Genomic DNA, 22872 nt, shown 5'->3' with positions numbered 1-22872 from the left:
TCCGTTTTCTACTTTGGAAGTGTAGGATTCGCTAAGTTAGTGGGAGGACCAATTTGATTAAAAGACCATAATCATTTTGGTTAATTACATGATACATTTACTAATTAATCTGGTTATTTTCGACAGTTAATTTTCTGATAAAAATGATCACAAAACAACCACCACCATCCAATATCCTTGCAAGCATACTTGATCACAATAGGTTGACAGGACCTAATCTGTCTGATTGGCTAAGAAATTTGAAACTTGTCCTGAACCTTGAACATATAGGATATGTTCTAGATTCAAATGTTCCTGGTCCCTTACCTCCAGAGGCCACACAAGAGGAACATGAAACTTTGGACAAGTGGAAGGAGCATGATATGAGAGCTAAGTGTTACATGCTTGCTTCTATGAGTATTAAGTTACAGAAGCAACATGAGAACATGCAGAGTGCGAGTGAGATCCTCCTTCACCTACAAGAGTTGTATGTTGAGCACAGCAGGAATGCTAGGTATGAGATATCTAGGCAATTTATTCGCATGAGGATGTCTGAGGGACAGAATGTTGGGGATCATGTCCACAAGATGATTCGGCTGATTGAGCAGTTGGAATATCTTGACTTCAACATGGATTTCCAACTACAGACGGATTTGATCCTTCAGTCCCTTTTTGAGTCTTTTGGAATTTTGTGACAAATTTCCATATGACTCAACAGGAATGCACCTTAGCTGGTTTACTCAACATGCTGGTTATTGCCCAAAAGAATATGCCAGGCAATAAAGGAAAAGAGGTAGCTTTGGTTGCATCTTCTTCTGCTGGAAAGTCCAACAAGAAGAAGGGCAATAAGAAAAAGAAACCTCAGATTCCTGGTCCTTCTAAGAAAATAGCTAAACAGAAAAGGAAGATTAAAGCTGATGAAGGCAAAGGAAAGTGTTTCCACTGCCAACAGGAAAGTGTTTCCATTGCCAATAAGAAAGTGTTTCCATTGCCAGTAAGAAAGTGTTTCCACTGGCCAAAGTATAGCAATCTAAATGAAAGCAATGCCGTGGTGAAAACCAACTCAAGTTCAAAATATATTTGGCAGTTAAGGTTATGTCATGTTGCAGAAGATAGGATTACAAAATTGAAGAAAATGGGGATTCTATCCTTATTGGACTCTGAGCCTACTCCAACTTGTGAATCTTGCCTTCAGGGCAAAATGACTAGATCACCCTTTGTTGGACAGGGGCTAAGAGCTGAAAATATTTTGGAGCTAATACATAGTGATGTATGTGGTCCATTTAAAGAAATGGCTAGAGGGGGCTTTCATTATTTTATTACCTTTACTGATGATAAATCAAGGTTTGGGTATTTGTATTTGATGAAATACAAACATGAATTTTTTGAAAAGTTCAAAGAATTTAAATCTGAAGTAGAAAATCAAACAGGAAAGAATATTAAAGCTCTTCGATCAGATCGTAGAGGTGAATATTTGAGTACTGAATTTGATGAATACTTGAGAGAGCATGGCATTGTTTCTCAGCTGACTCCTCCAGGAACACCACAACTGAATGGTGTATCTGAAAGGAGAAATCGTACCCTATTGGATATGGTACGTAGTATGATGAGCTATACTGATATGCCAATCTCCTTTTGGGGATTTGCATTAGAATCAACTTTGTATATTATGAATAGGATTCCATCAAAATCAGTTTCTTCCACACCTTATGAGATATGGCATGGAAGAAAACCAAGTCTTAAGCATGTTAAGATTTGGGGTTGTCCAGCTTATATCAAAAAGCTGAACACTGATAAATTGGAGACCAGATCAGAAAAGGGTCGATTTGTTGGATATCCAAAAGATAGTTTTGGATATTATTTTTATTTGCCTACTTCACAAAAGGTTGTGATAAGTAGAGATGCCACATTTCTTGAACAACAGTTTGTTCAAGAAGGAGGCAAAGGAAGGCAAATAGAGTTAGAATTGGAGAATTCTGACCAACCAACAGATCAGATGGATATAGATCCATCTAGTCAACCAATACCCGTTGATGAAACATCTACAGCTGTTCCTCGTAGAATAACCAGGGTATCTCACCCACCAGTGAGATATGGTTTTCTTCATGAAGAAGAACAAGAGTTGTCTACTCATGAAGAAGTAGATCATGGAGATGATCCACTTGCCTATGAAGAAGCTATATCAGATATAGACTCTTCAAAATGGATTGATGCTATGAAATCCGAGATTGATTCCATGTATAAGAATCAAGTTTGGGATCTTGTTGACCCACCTGAAGGTATTATACCTATAGGGAACAAATGGGTTTTCAAGAAGAAAATTGGTTCTGATGGAAAGGTAGAGACCTATAAGGCAAGGCTAGTAGCGAAAGGGTTTCGCCAAAGGCAAGGAATCGACTATGAGGAGACTTTCTCGCTTGTTGCCATGCTTAAATCAATTAGGATTTTATTAGCAATAGCTGCGTACTATGATTTTGAAATTTGGCAGATGGATGTCAAAACAGCTTTTCTCAATGGATACATTGAAGAAAACATTTTCATGGAACAACCTAAGGGATTTGAATCCCAAGATGGTTCCAAGGTATGCAAGCTAAAGCGATCCATTTATGGGTTGAAACAAGCTTCGAGGAGTTGGAACATTCGTTTTGATGAAGCCATTAAATCCTTTGGTTTTATCAAAAATGAGGATGAGCCATGTGTATATAAAAAGGTTAGTGACAGTGCTATCACTTTCCTTGTCTTATATGCGGATGACATACTATTGATGGGTAATGACACAAGTATGTTGACGACTGAAAAGGTATAGTTGTCAAATACATTCTCCATGAAAGACTTAAGGGAGGTAACCTATATTCTTGGGATTCGCATCTATAGAGATAGAGCGAAAAGAATAATTGGTTTATCCCAAAGTCTATACTTGGAAAATGTGTTAAAGAGGTTTAACATGCTTGATTCCAAGAGAAGATTGTTACCAGTGAGGCATGGTATCCATCTTTCTAAAGAGATGTCTCTAAAGACACCTGAAGAAAGAGATAAGATGGCCAGGATTCCATATGCTTCGGCTATTGGAAGTTTAATGTATGCAATGTTGTGTACTAGGCCGGATATCGCATATGCCGTTAGTTTGACTAGCAGGTATCAATCCGATCCATGTTTGGAACACTGGATAGCTGTCAAGAATATTCTTAAGTACTTGAGAAGAACTAAGGATTTATTCTTGATTTATGGAGGTGGAGACTTGCAATTGGATGGTTATACTGATTCTGATTTCCAATTAGATATCGATGATAGAAAGTCTACCTCTAGATATGTGTTCATTTATAATGGAGGTGCAGTCAGTTGGAAGAGTTCCAAACAGAGCACGACTGCAGATTCCACTACAGAGGCTGAGTATATTCTTTGGATCGAGATCTTGCAAAGGAAGTCATTTGGATAAAGAAGTTCGTGTGAGAACTTACAGTAGTTCTTTCCATTGAGTCAGCAGTTCCACTACCTTTGTGACAACAATGGAGAGCGATCATCTGAGCTAAGGAACTAAGGTCTCACCCAAAATCCAAACACATAGAAAGGCACTACCACATTATCAGACATATAGTTGGGCAAAGGCGATATAGCCATGCAGAAAAATAACATCAGCAGAAAAAAATCCAGCTGATCCATTCACTAAGCCTATGTCACAGACTTAGTTAGATCGACATCTTGATAAGATAGGTCTAAGATATTGAAATGAATGGCTCTAGTGCTAGTGGGAGATTGTTAGTAGTATGCCCTAGAGCATATCATTTAGTATGTATCTTGTACATATTTTTATTAATAAAAGGCATTTCCACTTTTCCGTTTACATAATATATTTATGTGTAATAGAAAAGGTCCATTGATATTTTGTTAGAAATATTATTCTTAAGTTGTTAAGAATATGAGTGACAATATTTCTAGTACAAAGTATCATAAATAGGTTCACAATCGAGGATACTTCATAATAAGGATATGACTTATCCAGAAAGATTGTATTAATGTTTGTTCCCAAGTTATTTATATGAGATATAAATAAGATGGAATGGTGAGTCTCATGCCATATAACAAACATGATAAGCACTTATAAATGATAAGTAGGCCGAACCAGTGACACTTATGACAAGCACATGGAGTTTACTCTTGTCAATGTTTTGTCATAAATCATATCAGTGCATATAATCTTTAGACCTGAGATAGCACAGTTATCTTGTATATAGGTAGTTTGAGTTTGATACTGCTTTCATACTTGTACTGTGTATAGGTATATGGGCATGTGTTGGCTCCTACTAGTTATATATAGAGGTAGGTGTTGATCAAGATGGAATCTGTTCCTCTAAGTAAATAGAGATAAAATCCTATGTTCATTTAATTGTTCTTGATGTTTCAAGTTCTTGGCCAGGATAGATAGATTTATTCAGAAAAGAGTTTTTGAAGAGAAAATCTTTTTAATCAAGAACTGGAATTAAATTAGAACATAATATTCATAGCAAATGAAGTTTGACATAAACCATGACTCCAGCTTGAGTTGGGATTTTGTAACAGAGAGATTCTAGTGCATGGTAACATATGATTATAGGTTTATTTAAGGTAAACCTTATTACTAATTGGGTGGCCATGGCATGCTATGCTAGGTGTTAACCATGGTCTATGAGGTCCATAAAATGATTTAGAGAAATCATTTATGGTAAGAAAGAGTTATGATGATATTAAGAGTTGATATCATGTCTCATTGCCAATTAGTGATGAGCCTAGTAAGTCACACACATACACAAGTTATCACCTATTTAAATAGGATTTAATTAATTAATTAAAGAGTTTAATTGATTAATTAAATAGGTTTGGTTTGCAATTAGATTGCAAAGTCCCTAGCATGACTTGAAACCAAATCTAGATTATTGGATGTATAGTATAAGTTAAATTTATATTTAAAGTGTTTAAATATGAATTTAATTAATGAGAAATTAATTAATAGAGATTAATTAATTAATTTATATTTGATATAAATTAATTAGAAGAAGAAAATAATTATTTTGGGTTAAGAACTCAAAATAAAGACACAGGGGCATTTTGGTCATTTTGCAGTGTGACACGTGGCACCATGAGATGGTGACACATGGCATAACACATAAGCTTGCCAAATGTTTTTTAATCATGTAAGATGATTAAAATCAAGATTAAATATAGGTTTGGCACTTGGTACAATGTGATTGGGTCACTTAAACCTAGAGCTGATCAAAGGGTGACATGTGGCAAGGGTTTAATGTGTTAACCTAGCTATTTAAGTGTTGTTATGAGAAAATAAAACACAACCAGCAGCCACACTCCTTTGTCATGCCACTTTGAGGGTTTTTATCTCTTCTTCTTCATCTCTTATCAATTCAAAGAGATTAGCCATCAATCTCTTGAATTAAGAACACTAGAAATTGTTTCTAGTGTCTTGTTTACATCTTTAATCTCTTAAAAGGCAGAACTTGATTTTCTAATTAATAGAAAAAGCTTTAGAAGCTATTCAAGGGCTGCCATAGGTGTTCTTGGTGTGGACAAGCTAGAGGGACAACATCCGTGTCCTCAAGACGAATCTCAAAGGCACGCATACACTGCAGTGCATCAAGAGGTTAGTGTAATCGTTCTTGATTTAATCTAGGGTTCTAAAATTAATCTGATTAATTTTAAAATCTTAAATGGCAAATACAGATCCAAAAACATATTAAAAGAGTTTTAATATGTTGTTTATCATTGAAATCAAATAGATAAAAATAAATCTTGCATGATGCATGTGACCCTAGGTGAAAATTTTTGAATTCAATGGTATAAACTTGTGTTTTTCACGCTTCCGTTCCTTAAAACCTGTCTAAAAAGTCACCTGAAGTCAGTGTACAAAAATTGCCAATGTCTAGTAAATGCCCAGGATTCTGGGTAACACTAAATCTGGCCAGCCATGTTCAAATGGCCATAACTTGGGCTAAAAAACTCCAAATGAAGTGATTCAAAAAGGGAAATACATTTAAGACAATAAGGAACAACTTCTATGAAGAAAACTTAGCCAAATTTCAACAGCAACTTGACCAATGAAACAGTGCAATGCAGGGCACCAAATTTGAAATTTGGAAATTTCACCTAGGAGACTTGAAATTTGAGGAAACAACCAAAACCAACAAATTAGGTAACCAAAATGTGGTATGTGGCTGAAATTGAAATTTTCATACCTATTAAGCATAAAAAAGTAAACAATTTGACTTGCATAGTGTCATGAATAGTAACTCCGAAATATAAATTTTGAAGAATATCAAGTTAAGCATATTAAAGCTAGATATAAATATATTTGAATTTATTTTTGAACTTATGATAAATTACGATACTGAAACACTATAAAATTGTGTGTTTTAGTAGAAAAGAATACCGAGAAAGAACCCGAGGCATCGAGTTAAGGGTAAGAGGCGACTCGCATAAGGTATGTGCACAACATAAATATTCTTTAAAATTCCTTTGCAAAGTGCATGTAATGAATTGTGAATTACTTATATTACAAAATGGTGATTGAAATGTATATTATGCTTTTGACTTAAATTGTTGAAAGTTTACTTGTATGTGTTTGAAATGGCAATAAATGTTTAGTAAATTGCTAAGACAGTTTTGAAACTACAGTGTCATGACCTTATATTTGAATCTCTCACTAGCATGACTAGTGGGAGAAATTAGTTTTGAATTTTGATTCCTTCTCTGGCTGAAGTGTTGAGGTGTGTGCCAGTAGAAAAAGAAATTTGAATGGGTATCCATATATTTGAGCTAGCTATCCTTGTGATTTCTCATAAGCCTTTGGCTATTGAGATGAATATTATTTCGAACGGCATGATATAACTGTGTATTTTTATGAAATTCATTTTGAGATTTCCTAAATGAAATTGTTTAGATTTAAAATTTATAAATCGTGTTTCGTATCTTTTTTTCATGTTCAGTACCATATTTGAATAAATATGATTTGAATTATGCATAAAATATTATTTTAGTATGTTGTGCACCACTGAGTCATAGTACTTAGCGATGGCTGTTATTGCTGTCGCAGATAGAGAGACTAGAGGAGCAGTAGAGTGAGCTGCTGAGGATCTTGGAGCTACATCCCTGAGATTTGGTCGCGTATAATTTTATACCCTAAATGTAATGTTTATTTTGATGTATGTAAATGTATGTACATGTATAAACGGGTCTTGAGCAGTTGTATAGAGTTTGTAATAATATTATTTTAGTTTTGCTAATGTAAAGTTTGGTTGATGAATGTAAATTGTTTTTACTTTAATGAAAAATGAATGGAATTATTGAGTATTATTTTTGGATGATAATTGAATTGAGAAATGATGTTGAATGTGTTGAGGTAGTAGTGAGTTTGATGAAAAAGAATTATTTGAAGTGTTTTTACAGGTTTTTCAAGAACTATTTTCTTAAAATATAGATGGAACTCTGTGAAAATTTTTCTAAAATTTGCGCAAAAATAAAATGGAAAAAAATTTGAACTAGTTTTTAAACTTCTACTAAATGCAAGAAAATGCTCACCACTTCCAAAAAGTAAGAAAATGGCTTTAAAATCTCTTGTAGGGTACTTAATGAGTTATCGGTAGGTGAAGTTTGGTAGTTCATTAGGTATTCTATGGGATCATGTTATGCCTTACAGAGGGGTAAGGTGTGATAGCTGATATACAGGAAAGGCTTGACAAATGTTTGGTTTTTCCTTCTTGGTTACTCAAATATTCTTCAGCTATCATTTCTCATCTTGATGATTAAGGCTAAAATCATTATCCTATATTAATGTCTATTGCTCCTTCACCCAGGAAATCTAGAAAATAATTTTGATTTGACAATCGCTAGCAATATTACCCTAATGTGGAACAAATTATAGAAAATGCTTGGCAAAGAGATGCAAAGGGTTCGAATCTTCCTAAAGTATTTTCAAAATTGAAAACTTGTAGATATGCTTTCTCTCATTGGAGTAAGAACCATCCTATCACTACTTCCACTTTAGATTCTTTTCACCCTAGAATCACTCAAGATATGAATGCCTCTCTTATAAGACATGTCTCTCTTGATGAAATCTTTAAAGTGATATTCTCAATTCATCCATCCAAAGCTCTAAGAATAGATGGTTTCATAGTGTTTTTCCTTAAAAAATATTGGTCAATTTTGCAAAATGATCTAGAAGCTACTATTCAGGAATTATTTTGGTCTGCTAAGATTTTGAAAGGTTTTAATCACACAATCATATTTTTAATTCCTAAGGTTAGGAATGTGCAGTCTATGAAGGAAATACGTCCCATTAGTCTATGTATAGTGTTTTACGAGATTATTTTCAAGATCTTAGTTCACAGACTTCAACCTTTTATGGATAACATAATTGGGAAAGAGCAAAGTGCATTCATTTAGGGTCGATACATCTCAGATAATATTCTTATATGACATATAATAATGCATTCATTTTCTAAGTGAGAGGGTAATAGTGTTGGTTGAATAGTAGTCAAATTAGACATTAGCATGGCATATGAATGTAACACCCCTATTTGTATAGCTAGTATATTTCACTGTTCTGGTGACCGGTGTCAGTCTGGACAGTTAAGGGGATTAGAACCACACTTAAGACAACTAGAGAAGCCATAAACACAAATAATTAGTAATTGCCAATTAGTTAAGAAGAACAGAACATAAGAAGTTAAACGAGCTGAGAGTCATAGCGATGGGTGACATTCTCGGGAACGACTGCGAAGTCGATTTAAACTCAAATTTTGAACTGTAAAATGTGGCGCCGCGGTCCTTAGGACCCTTACGAATACAGTGGAAAAGAGAAAATCATGAAAAGAACCGTTAGGCCAGTCAAATAATTAGGTCAAGGAGCCAAAAGAAATATTGAATTATTTGCAAACCAGGTTGAACTGGCGAGGGGCAATTTGGTCAATTGACCCCGAGAGCTGACTCCTGACCTAATTGTCAAATAAAATCGGAGAGAAGAAAACTTTGGAGTCGGGAATTAAATTAAGAACTAAAAGATAAATAAAAAAAAAAAGAAAAAAGGAAAAGAAAAGAAAAAGCTAATTACATCACTTTATGACATCAAAATGATGTCACAATTGATTTTTAATTTCCTACCAAAGTTGACTAAGTTAAATATCTATTGAGTAAGACAAAAATAAAACAAAGAAAAAAAAATTACCCTCATCTTTTCTTTGTCACACCTTACTCCTCTGTAAGGCATAATATAATCCCATAGAATACTTAATGAACTACCGAACTTCACCTACCGATAACCTAGTAAGTACCCTACAAGGGATTTTAAAACAATTTTCTTACATTTTGGAAGTGGTAAGCATTTTGGTAGGAATTAAAAACTATTTATTCAAAGTTTAAATACTAGTAAAAATTTTTGTCCATTTTAATTTTGCCGCAAATTTTATAAAAATTTTGACAGAGTTCCATTTGTAATTAGAGAAAATAGTTCTTCAAATACCTGAAAAAAAAAACACTTCCAATAATTTTCTCAACTCCCAACCTCCAATGAATCTCAAATTAACTCAATTCAATTCACTTCAAAATAATTCCACAATCCAAATCGAAATTTATCATCTCAAAATATTTAATAACTTCATTCACAAGGCATAACGTATAAAATTCACAAGTACAATATTAATTTATAGAAGGAAATCCAAAAATAATATTATTATAATTTATTTTACAACTGCTCAACTTTACATTGATACATACAACATTTCTATATTTACATCAAAATTAACTACAAGGATATAAAATAATACCCGTACAAAAGACCGGTGTAGTTCTCAATTCAATAGCAGCTCACTCTGCTGCTTTCTCCTTGCTCTTATCTGCGACAGCCAAATAAGCTATCGCTGAGTATAAAAATACTCAGTGGTGCGCAATAAAAATTTAAAATGCAATACATAAATCATTCATTATCAAAACACAGTTTAAATATTTCTCAATCACATTTCACAAACTATTAGAGCTCATAATAACACAATTTAGTCAAATAATTTAAGAAACACAGTGTTGCCAAAATCATACACAACTTAAGCCATGACACAAAATTTTAAATCAATGCCATGTTGTACACCACGACAAAGCAATCTACAACCTCACTAATCGAAATCAACGAGGGAGGTGGCTAGCTAGCTAATGAGTACTCATCCGATCTCAAACTCAACTGGCAAGCCAGAGAGGGAGGAAAATAAATGATCTCAACCCCATAAATGGAGGAGGAATAATGTGATACTGTCATGCTAAGTGTGAACACAAAATCAATTCAAAACAATTTATTTAAATAATTTATGAGAAATCTGATCAATTTCCAAAGTCATATTTGCGATTATAAAATGGCAACACAGTACATAATTAATCATAGAAGTCAAATTTTTGAGAATAAAATATTTAAATAAGAATTATTGTGCACAGGCCTGACGTGAGTCGCCTCTAGGCCATGACTCAGTCTCTCCGAGCTTCCAAGTCTTTTTCAGCTGAAACACACAGTTTCATAGTGTTTCAGTACCATATCTTAGCATAAATCCAAAAATAAATTTAACTTCACTTTTACCTAGCTTTATTGTGCTAAACTCGACGTTCTTGAAATTTTTGTGTTTCGGGTTACTATTCACTACACTATTCAAGTCAAATTGTTGACTTTTTAAGGCTTAATAGGTATGGGAACTCCAACTTCACCTACATACCACATTTTGGTCATTAAATTTGTTGGTTTTAGTCATTTTCTCAAAGCTTAAGTCCTTTAGGCAAAATTGTCAAATTTTCAGTTTTGGTGTCCTTAGTTGCACTGTTTCATTGGTAATTTTACTGTTGGAATTTGGCAAAACTTCCTTCATAGAAAATGTTCCTTATTGTCTTAAGTTTATTCTCATTTTTGAATCACCCCAATTGGAGTTTTTTAGCTCAAGTTATGGCCATTTGAACCATGGCTACCGGATTGGAAATAACCCAGATTTTCTGTACAATTTTGGTGCTGGCAGTTTTGAGTCACCAACTTGGGGTGGCCAAATGACTTGGTTTCTTGCAGAATTTGGGTTTGTGTTCTTCATGAAAGTTTTAGATCTATATCTCACCTAACCACTGGTACAATTTCAGGTCATTTGGACCTGCTTAGCTCGAGTTATGACCAAATGAACAAATACTGTTCATTCGGTCAGTTTGTACAGGGCCGCCTGCACTTATCCAACTTTGGTCAATTTGTTCACTAGGTTTTGGTCACTTTTTGGGCATGGTTTCTAAATAAAAATTGTGTCATTTTATGTCTATTTTCATCCCTAATTGGTCCCATATCAATTGGACTTGTAAAAATTCATTTTTGGTCCTTCAAAGTTGACTTGGTCATGCTGCCAGCAGCATGATCACACTCCCTCCGAATTTAGCTTTAATTCCAATCATTCCAACACAACTCATTTGGTCATAAATGACTATTTTTCACTTCACAATAGGTCAAAGACACCATTTACTCATTTCTTACATTTTTGGTTCATAAACCCTAAGTCCCAAAACCCTAACTAAATTGTTGTATTTAACTACATTTAATGCTTTTAACTATAATCACTAAGTTAATTGGGGTTTATATACTCATTCAAATCCATCAAACTATGCAAATCATACCCCCGCTTCAAGTTGGCTGAAATTTCAGTTTGGTCCTCCCCACATATATATATTTTTTTTATTTTATGTTTATTTACAAGTTCTTGATGCCATACATACACTAATTAAACTAAAAATTTGAAGTTTGCATTACTAACCCTGCTTGGAGGGTTTTTAGGCTTCCCTTTCTTCAAGTCTTTCTTCTTCTTTTTACTCTCTAATGCTTCCTCAACATGTAAGGAGAAATTTTTGTGTTGAGACTTTGTGAATTTATGGGATAGGGTAGGGAAATTCAAGCTTTTTTTCCCCTTAACAATGGTGGACAAGGTGAAAGAATGGGGAGAGAGAGGTGAGGCGGCAAAGAGGGAAAAAGATGACTTTATTTTTTTTTTCTTTTCTTTTCTTTTATCTATTTTCGCTTATGGAACACCCCATAAAAATTTAATTAATTAAATATATCAATTATTACTTTTATGGCATCATGCATGATGTCATCTCCCTACACCTTTTTCATTTCTTTTTTTTTTTTTTTCTATTAGTTCTTTAATTTAATTCCCGACTCTGAAATTTTCTTTTCTCAAATTTTATTTGACAGTTAGGTCAAGAGTCAGCTCTCCGGGTCAATTGACCAAATTGCCCCTCGCCGGTTCATCCCGGTTTGCAAATAATTTAATATTTCTTCCGGCTCCCTGACCTAATTATTTGACAGACTTAACAGTTCTTTTTTGTGATTTTCTCTTTTCCACTGTGTTCGTAAGGGTCCTAAGGACCGCAGCGTCACATTTTACGGTTCGAAATTTGAGTTTAAAATGACTTCGCAGTCGTTCCCGAGAAGGTCACCCATCGCTGTGACTCTCGGCTCGTTTAACTTTTTATGTTCTGTTTTTCTTATTTATACTTAACTAATTGAACATTACTAATTATTTGTGTTTATGGCTTCTCTAGTTGTCTTAAGTATGGTTCTAATCCCCTTAATTGTCCGGACCGACTCCGGTCACCGGAACAGTGAAATATACTAGGCTATACAAATAGGGGTGTTACACTCTCCCAACCCAAGCCGGCCGAAACCCTCCATTACTTCCCCATGAATGACCTCCATTAAAGCTTGCACTCAAGCTTGAAACTCATCACTAAACCTTAATAGCTTCCATAAAAACCTCATTAGAGCTTATTTTAGTCACTTGAGAAGAAGATTGATCATCAAAGAAAGAAGAAAAGAATAGGGAAATTAGAGAATTCAAGTTCAAGTGAGGTAAGCACACCAATTTGAAAGTTTGAGATTTAGTAGTTGTGCTTATAGCTTGATTTACTTAGAAATAAACTTAAAATGAAATAAAAACATGTGTGGAGGACTAAACTAAATTTCACCCAGCAGGTGTATGGGAGTATTGTAACACCCTCCCCGTAGCAACTCCGTACAGTCTACTGTTCCGGTGATCGGTGTCGGTCCGGACAGCTAGAACGTCCGGAAAAATATTTAAACTAAAGCGAGAAACCATAAATAACTCAAATATTGACAAGAAAAATTTAGTAAAAATTTTAGAAATAAAATGCAATTAAGTCAAATGAGCCGGTGCCCAAACGATGGGTAACCAGAGGTAAGTTGCAGTTCTCGCAACGAGGAGCCCTAGACCCGGGGGAAAAATTATAAAATAATTTTTGGGACTCCAGAGAAGGGTCATTGAGGTTCCTATGACATTAGAATGCCAAGAAAATATTTAGAAAAATTTTTCAATCGGTACAGACAATTTTGACCCGTTAAGCCAAACGAAGGGCATTTTGGTCATTTTGCCTTCAGAGATGATTTTTGGCCGACTTGTCCAGTTAAGTAAATAATTATTATGATCTAAAATATGAATAAATATTGCTAAAAAATTAAATTGAAAATGAGTAGAGAAGAGAAGAAAAGAAAATGAAAGAAAATGCTAATTATGACATCATATGATGTCATTTAAATTTCCTCCACCAATCACAATTTGTTAAACTTATTAAAAGAGATAAAAGAGACCAAAAATATGAAAAACCAATCTGCATCTTCAACCTTGGGCAGCCTAAAAAACGTTGAGAGAGAGAGAGAGAAGAGGTTCCACCATTAAAGCTCCTTTAAGCTTCATTTCTCTCTTGTTTCCACTACTAAACCCTAACCCCTTTCATTAAACCTTGACCATATCACTTGGGGAAGCTTTTGGCAGCCAAGAAGAAGAAGGAAAGTGAAGTTTTAGCTTGAAGAAATCTGCCCTACAAGAGGTTAAAGTGAGGTTAGTGCTATCCTTTCACTCTCACTCCTTTAATCCTTGTTAAAGCATCATTTTAAGTTAAGAAATTGTAAGAGTTTGAAGTAAGTTATATGTGTTAGGGCATCTTTAAATTTTGGCAGCCCTAAGGAAGGATGAGGTTGATTGTTTTAATGAATTTAGAATGGATAGAAATGATGTTTAAGGTATGAATATGCATGGATGTTGAATTAGTGTGCTAATTGAGGTTTATGGATAATTTAAATTGGACATTAGGGTTTTGAGAAGTGAAACTTGGATTTAGCTTATGGAATTGTGAAAGAACATTATAAGGGTCAATTAGTGACCATTTTAGATATGTTGACCATGAATTGGACTGAAAAATAGTATAGCCAAGTGAATGTGTAGGCTGCCTTGTTAGTGCAGCAGAGGGACTGAAAATTCAGTCCACTTGCACAGCCATAACTTTGGCTGTGTAGGTCCAATTGATGTTTGGCCAATTGGGCATGAAACTAGGCTTATAATGACACATTTTTTCTGAAGAAACCATGCCCAAAAGACCAAAGAAAGAGGACCAAAACTTGGCCCCAATCTGGATACCCTGCAAACAGCCCCTGCAGAAATGACCAAATGAATAGTAACTGTTCATTTGGCCATAACTCACTGTAGATTTGGTCAATTGATCTAAAATTTTTACAGCAACAAGTTAAGACATAGAAAAACAACTTTCATGAAGAAACCTACCCCAAATTATGACCAGAACCTAACCCAAATGGCAGTCACAGTTACTGTTCAAACCTGCAACTCTGCAGATTTTCATTTGAGCAGCAATGTTTGGAGGACTATAACTCTCTCTAGAAAACTCGGATTTAGGCGATTCTTGAACCAATGGAAACCTAAGGTATGGTAGAACATTTCATAAGAAGAAAGTTAGACCAAATTATGAACTTAACTTGATCAAATTACTGACCAAAGTTGGACCAAAAATCTGCCAGACCCAAAATCTCATCATGAACAGTGCACGTGAACAGTAAACTTATTTTGGCCATAACTTGAGCTACAAAACTCCAAATGGAGTGATTCAAAAAAATAAATTCAACCAGACAAAATAAGGAACAACTTTCATGTTTACCATTTCCTCAAATTCCTACTGCAATAGTGCCCAATGGAATAGTAAAGTTGAGTTAGCAAAATTGAAAATTTTGCTTCTCTTGGTTTAAGCTTAGAAATGGTATTAATGCTTAATGCCAACAAGTTTTAAATGAAAAAATGTGGTATGTTTGAAGTGCCAAAGTCAATGTACATATTTTCTATGCAAAAGTCAACATTTTTGTTGACCAATGAGGTGAATAGTGTCACCAAAACCAAAAATTGGCAATTTTGCCAAAATGACCTAAGCTTTGAGAAAGTGACCAAAACCAACAAGTTTTGAATACAAAATGTGGTATGTTGGGAGTATTAAAACCAATGTACCTATTGTTTATGCAAAAGTCAACATTTTAGTTGACTAATGAAATGAATAGTGACACCAAAACTTGAAATTCAAAATTTGAAATTAGAAATGCATCTAGGGGACTTTAAATTGCAATTGGCAATTAATACTAGCAAATGTAAAACTCAAAATGTGGGATCTTGGTATAATAAGAATTAATATATCCATTAAGTATAAAAAGGTCAACATTTTGGTTGACTAGTAAGGTGAATAGTAATCAAAATGATTAGTAAATTAAGATGAAGACCTAGAACCAATTCTAAGCTTAAATGCTTAGAATTGTATGACAAATATGGACTATGCATCCTAGTCAAAATTGTTAAAAAGAAATTTAGGCCATAAATTTAAAATCCATGAAATATTCATGGATTACTTGAAACATGAAAGATAAGTCACCTAATTGATGTGATCAATATGAATAACATAATGAATGGACAAATAAACCGTATTAATGTATGAATGAGACATTAGTTCTCATTATTGTAAAGAGGAAAAGTATTTTGAGTACAATGGTATAAAAGGATAATTGATGTGAATTGTGATCATATAAATGATCAAATGAATGTATGAATTATGATTGAAATTTATCATGAAATAATGAAGTCATAAAGCACAATATATTAATATTTTAAAATATTAAATGCCCTAGTATACCTAACAAGATTGGTTTGGATAGTTTGGCATGCCAATAGGGTATTGTTTTAGCAGTACTGCGAAAGGCTTTATGCCTGTATTCATGGCTTTATGCCCGTATTCATGGCTTTTATGCCCGATTTCATGGCTTTTATGCCCGATTATGTGATATCATGGCTTTTTAGCCATACCGATCGTGCATACATGGTAGACGTTCAAGGCCCCATGGTATGACGGCCCGAGGCAATCATGGTGTCCAGTGCAACGACCGTTATCGATCCACTCGTCTAGTATAGGTTACTTGGGCAGTCAATTAAAGTATTATTCAATTCAGCACTAAGTTAAGTTAAGTATAATGAAAATCCAAAGACAATTAAATTAAGTATTGAATGAATAAGCAAAAGAGATTAGCAAAAGAAACATAACAAAAATATAAATTGCAGGACCGTACAGACTTGAAATACAATACAGATAGAATAAATTATATACCTGCTAGTGTCACTGAAAAGTTATAAACTAAGCACTTCCAAAGAGGAACAAACTAGTATATAAGATCGTTGATACTAGAAATACCATACCAAATTAAATTGATTCTTGAGTATCTGAATTATCATTTATTTCTTTCTTTACTTGTATATATTATTTCTCATTATATTATTGCACCACTAAGCAGAAATGCTTAGCGCGATGGAATTGCTTCCTCGCAGTGATCAAGGTAAAACCAGAGATCGTCGATCGAGATTTTTGGAGTCCAGATCTGCGAAGTGTCGTAAGAGTTCAAGATTGTCACCTCCTCAAAGAATGCATGTAGATAGGGCTCATTTTATACATGTTATGTATATTGTTCATTCCTAGCACATTGTAAATTATTTGTATATCTTGTACAAAATAAACTCATGTAATTAACCTATGAATTATGGAAGCTATTCAAAGTAAGTATTTTAGTATGTGAATTGAATTTGAGTTATAATGAGATTATACTTGTGAATATTGAAATATTGAAAATCTAATGAGATTTCTGAGAAATCTGAATACTGTATTGAGATACATTATGTTTGAAAATTTTTGAGACTATTAAGTTTGAGAAATTGAGTATATATTGAAATTGTCTTTGGCAGTTCGTAAGAATCATAGTCCAAATTACAGCCGACACTTTGTCGAATTATCGTTAAAATTTTTGAAATTTCCAATTTAGTTAGATTTTGATAAAAGTAAAAATAGCCTAAATCTTCAATAAAGTTTTTGAATAAATAAATCAAGGACTGTAATGAAATCAGATAAAATAGAGTGCTCCGGCACACTGAGTGGCATAACTTGCTTGGCTACACTGTAGTCGGGTAAGGGGTGTCACAAGTATATTTGTATGGTTTGATGGATTTGAATGAGTTTATGGACCTCCATTAGTTGAATGATTATAGTTAAAAGCTTTGAAATTAGCTAAATACAAGGAAATTGTGAACTAGGTTGGACACTTAGGGTTTAGAGACCAAAAAAGTGAAAAATTGGTTTATTAGGAGTGTTTAAGGAAAAAAATGGTCTATTTTAACGAAATGAGGTGTATTAGGAGTGTTTGAATCAAAAGCCAATTCGAATTGAGTGTGGTCATGCTACTAGTAGCATGACCAAGTTACCTTTGAAGGACCAAAAATGAAAATTTACAAGTCCAATTGGTATTAGACCAATTGGGAATAAAAATAGACACTAAATGACACAATTTTCATTTAGGAAGCATGCCCAAAAAGTGACCAAAACCTAGTGAACAAATTGACCAAACTTAGAAAATCAAAGTCTGCCCTGTACAAACTGACCAAATGAACAGTGATTGTTCATTTGGCCATAACTCGAGCTAGGAAGGTCTAAATAACCTGACATTTTACCAGTGGTTAGATGAGATATAGACCTAAAACTTTCATGAAGAACACAAACCCAAATTATGCCATTAACTAAGTCATTTGGCCACCCTAAGTTGGTGACCTAAAACTGCCAGAACCAAAATTGCTCAGAAAATCTAGGTTGAGTCCAATCTGGCAGCCATCGTTCAAATGGCTATAACTTGAGCTAAAAAACTCCAATTGTAGTGATTCAAAAAGAAGAATAAACTTAAGACAATAGGGAACAATTTCTGTGAAGAAACTTTTGCCAAATTCCAACAGTAAAGTAACCAATGGAATAGTGCAACCTTAGACACCAAAACTAAAAATTTATCAAATTTGCCTAAAAGACTTAGAATTTGAATAAACAACCAAAACCAACAAATTTAGTGACCAAAATGTGGTATGTGGGTGAAGTTGAAATTCCCATACCTATTAAGCCTTAAAAAGTTAACAATTTGACTTGAATAGTATAGTGAATAGTAACCCCGAAACACAAAATTTAAAAAACGTCGAGTTTAGCACATTAGAGCTAGGTAAAAGTGAAGTTAAATTGATTTTTGGATTTATGTTAAATTATGGTACAGAAACATTGTGAAATTGTGTGTTTCAGTTGAAGAGAACACCGAGAAAGAACCCAAGGAAAAGAGTCAAGGCCAAGAGGCGACTCGCTTGAGGTTTCTGCACAACGTATAATTTCTGTAAATTATTTGCTGCATATTGTTTTGAATGATTTGAAAAAGTGAATTGTGACATTATTTATGATGCTTTGATCTAAATTGTTGAAAGTTATTTTGTATGTTTGAAATGGCAATATTTACTAAATTGTTAAGATAAGTTTTGAAACCACAGTGTCATGACCATATATTTGAACACCTCACTAGCATGACTAGTGGGGGTAATCAGTTTCGAATTTTGATTCCTTCTCTGGATGAAGTGTTAAGGTGCCAGTAGAAGAGGAATTTGAATGGATATCCATATATTTGAGCTAGCTAGCTTTGTGATGTGACTTCTCCTTAGCCTCTAGCTATTGAGATTATATTTGTTTCGAATGGCATGATATAACTGTGGGTTTTATGAAATGTGTTTTGGATACTTCGAAATGAAATTGCTTGGAATAAAATCTCATAATTCATGTTTTGTGTTTAACTCTCATGTTTAGTTCAATTTTTGAATAAATGTGATTTAAATTCTACATAAAGATTATTTTAGTATGTTGTGCACCACTGAGTCCTAGTACTCAGCGATAGCTGTTATTGCTGTCGCAGATTTAGAGACTAGAGGAGCAGCAAACTGAGCTACTGAGGATTGAAGATCTATCAGCTTGAAGTTATCGGGTATAATTTATACCCTGACTGTAAATATTTTTTTTGATGTATGTATTGCACATAAATGTATGGACATGTAAATTCGGTCCTTAGCAGCTTGTACAAAGTTTGTATAAAATTTGAAAAAAATTTTAGTTTGGAATTTTTGAATGTAAATTTTAGTATGATGTATATATAAATTGTTTGTCTTTAATGAAATATGAATGAATGATATTTATTGACAGTATCTTGAGAATTGTTACATTTTGAAATTTGAGAAAATGGTTGAGATTTATTGTGAATTTTAAGAAGTAGCTGCAAAATTATTGGAAGTGCCTTTTTTTCAGGTATTTGAGGAATTGTTTTCTCAAAATACAAACGGAACTCTGTCAAAATTTTTATAAAATTTGTAAAAAAATAAAATGGGCCAAAAATTTCAACTAGCTTCCAACTTAAATTAAATGTTTGATACCAACTAACAAATGCTCACCACTTAACAAAAGTAAGAAAATTGTTTTAAAATCCCTTATAGGGTACTTAATGAGTTATCGGTAGGTGAAGTTCGGTAGTTCATTAGGTATTCTACAGGATCATATTATGCCTCATAGAGGGGTAAGGTGTGACATGTTTTAGTGGTATCAGAGCAAATTTTTTTAATTATGTTTTAACTTGAGAATTTGTGTCTTTTCCTTGTTAAGTACAACTGCTCAATGTCCATATTTGTTACATACAGTGCATTACATCGTAAATATGAACTAACAGAGGGAAATCTCCATGTGTTACTTGTTCAGGAGATACCCTAACTTCAGACTGAAATGGAAGAAGGGGATCGCTCAGTCGAGCAATCTGTTGAAGATGAGGCACAAGGGGAAGCCCCAACATTACAGAATGTCAGTGGATCTATAGCACCAACCCCAAAAATGCCGCAGTTTCCTGCACAGTTTGCATAGCAGATGGCTGTGATGTTTCAACAAATGGCTGGGGGTATGCCTGCTCAAGCTCCACCCCAGACATCTGTGGCATAACCACTGCCTCCAGCTAGACAGTATGATAAATTACTAAAGTATGAGGCTACAGAATTTAAGGGTACAGTGGACCCTTTAGAGGCAGAGCAATGGCTTGAAAGAATGGACAGAGTATTTAAGAAGCTGCACTGCTAAGACGAACTGAAGTTTGAATACTCTGTGTCTCTACTGCAAGGGGATGCATATGATTAGTGGAAGACCATCCCCCACAGCTTGGCTGAACCACCAGTGCTGACCTGGGATAACTTCATCAGAGAATTCAAAGAGAAATACATCCCAGATGCATATGTTGATCAGAAATTGCAAGAATTTTTGAGTTTGAAACAAGGGAACCGATCGGTGGCAGAGTATGAGAGGGAGTTCTCCCGCTTGAGTTATTATGCTGGGAGTCTCCTTTCTACCAGCAAGGCAAGATGCAAGAGATTTGAGACTGATTTGAAGCCCAGTTTGAGAATGCAAGTAGTGGGATTCAGACATAATAATTTTTCAGAACTTATGTCTCAAGCACTTAGGCTGGAGAGGATTGAATCAAAAGCGACCCCAACAAAAGAAAAATAAAAAAAAGTTGAAAAATCAGAGAACAACAAAGGGGAAAAATCAGTTGAATAGAGTTTTGGTGCTACCTCTAGCAAGAAGAAGAAATTTAGTGGACCCAGCAGGGGTCGAGGTGGAAGATTTGGTAGGGGCAGATTTTCTGGACAGAGACCGCCTAGGTCTGGTCAGCAGTCGAGTAGGGGTTCACATTCTGCCCGCCCCTATGAGACTTGTGGTAAAATTCATATGGGGGAATGCTATTGGGCCACTGGAGCCTGTTTTAACTGTGGAAGCAAGGGCCATATAGCTAAAGACTGCACTAGTGCTCTGAGATATGGTCCAACTCCTACTACTGCAGAGGGATCTATTCAGAGTCCTGCTCCTAGAGGTTTAGAATCAGTTGGTAGAGGAAGAGGCAGAGGTAGAGGCACTGCTTCTTGCAGTCAGGGCACATTGTTAGTAGTATGCCCTAGAGCATATCATTTAGTATGTATCTTGTACATATTTTTAATAATAAAAGGCATTTCCACTTTTCCGTTTACATAATATATTTATGTGTAATAGAAAAGGTCCATTGATATTTTGTTAGAAATATTATTCTTAAGTTGTTAAGAATATGAGTAACAATATTTCTAGCACAAAGTATCATAAATAGGTTCACAATCGAGGATACTTCATAATAAGGACATGACTTATCCAGAAAGATTGTATTCATGTTTGTTCCCAAGTTATTTATATGAGATATAAATAAGATGGAATGGTGAGTCTCATGCCATATAACAAACATGATAGGCACTTATAAATGATAAGCAGGCCGAACCAGTGACACTTATGACAAGAACATGGAGTTTACTCTTGTCAATGTTTTGTCATAAATCATATCAGTGCATATAATCTTTAGACCTGAGATAGCACAGTTATCTTGTATATAGGTAGTTTGAGTTTGATACTGCTTTCATACTTGTACTGTGTATGGGTATATGGGCATGTGTTGGCTCCTACTAGTTATATATGGAGGTAGGTATTGATCAAGATGGAATCTGTTCCTCTAAGTAAATAGAGATAAAATCCTATGTTCATTTAATTGTTCTTGATGTTTCAAGTTCTGGCCAGACAGATAGATTTATTCGAGAAAAGAGTTTCGATGAGAAAATCTTTTAATCAAGAACTGGAATTAAAAGAGAACATAATATTCATAGCAAATGCGATTTGACATAAACCATGACTCCAGCTTGAGTTGGGATTTTGTAATGAGAGATTCTAGTGCATGGTAACATATGATTATAGGTTCATTTAAGGTAAACCTTATTACTAATTGGGTGGCCATGGCATGCTATGCTAGGTGTTAACCATGGTCTATGAGGTTCATAAAATGATTTAGAGAAATCATTTATGGTAAGAAAGAGTTCTGATGATATTAAGAGTTGATATCATGTCTCATTGCCAATTAGTGATGAGCCTAGTAAGTCACACACATACACAAGTTATCACCTAATTAAATATGATTTAATTAATTAATTAAAGAGTTTAAATTGATTAATTAAATAGGTTTGGTTTGCAATTAGATTGCAAAGTCCCTAGCATGACTTGAAACCAAATCTAGATTATTGGATGTATAATATAAGTTAAATTTATATTTAAAGTGTTTAAATATGAATTTAATTAATGAGAAATTAATTAATAGAGATTAATTAATTAATTTATATTCGATATAATTTAATTAGAAGAAGAAAATAATTATTTTGGGTTAAGAACTCAAAATTAAGACACAGGGGCATTTTGGTCATTTTGCAGTGTGACACGTGGCACCATGAGATGGTGACACATGGCATAACACATATGCTTGCCAAATGTTTTTTAATCATGTAAGATGATTAAAATCAAGATTAAATATAGGTTTGACACTTGGCACAATGTGATTGGGTCACTTAAACCTAGAGCTAATCAAAGGGTGACATGTGGCGAGGGTTTAATGTGTTAACCTAGCTATTTAAGTGTGGTTATGAAAAGAAAAAATAACCAGCAGCCTCTCCTCTCATTTGTCACGCCACTTTGAGCCTCTCCAGCTATTTCTCTTCATCTCTCATCAATTCAAAGAGATTAGCCATCAATCTCTTGAATTAAGAACACTAGAAATTGTTTCTAGTGTCCTGTTTA

Source organism: Hevea brasiliensis, chromosome 11 (assembly GCF_030052815.1).
Source record: "Hevea brasiliensis isolate MT/VB/25A 57/8 chromosome 11, ASM3005281v1, whole genome shotgun sequence".
In the NCBI taxonomy this organism is placed as follows: Eukaryota; Viridiplantae; Streptophyta; class Magnoliopsida; order Malpighiales; family Euphorbiaceae; genus Hevea; species Hevea brasiliensis.
Note: the sequence above shows the minus strand (reverse complement) of the source record.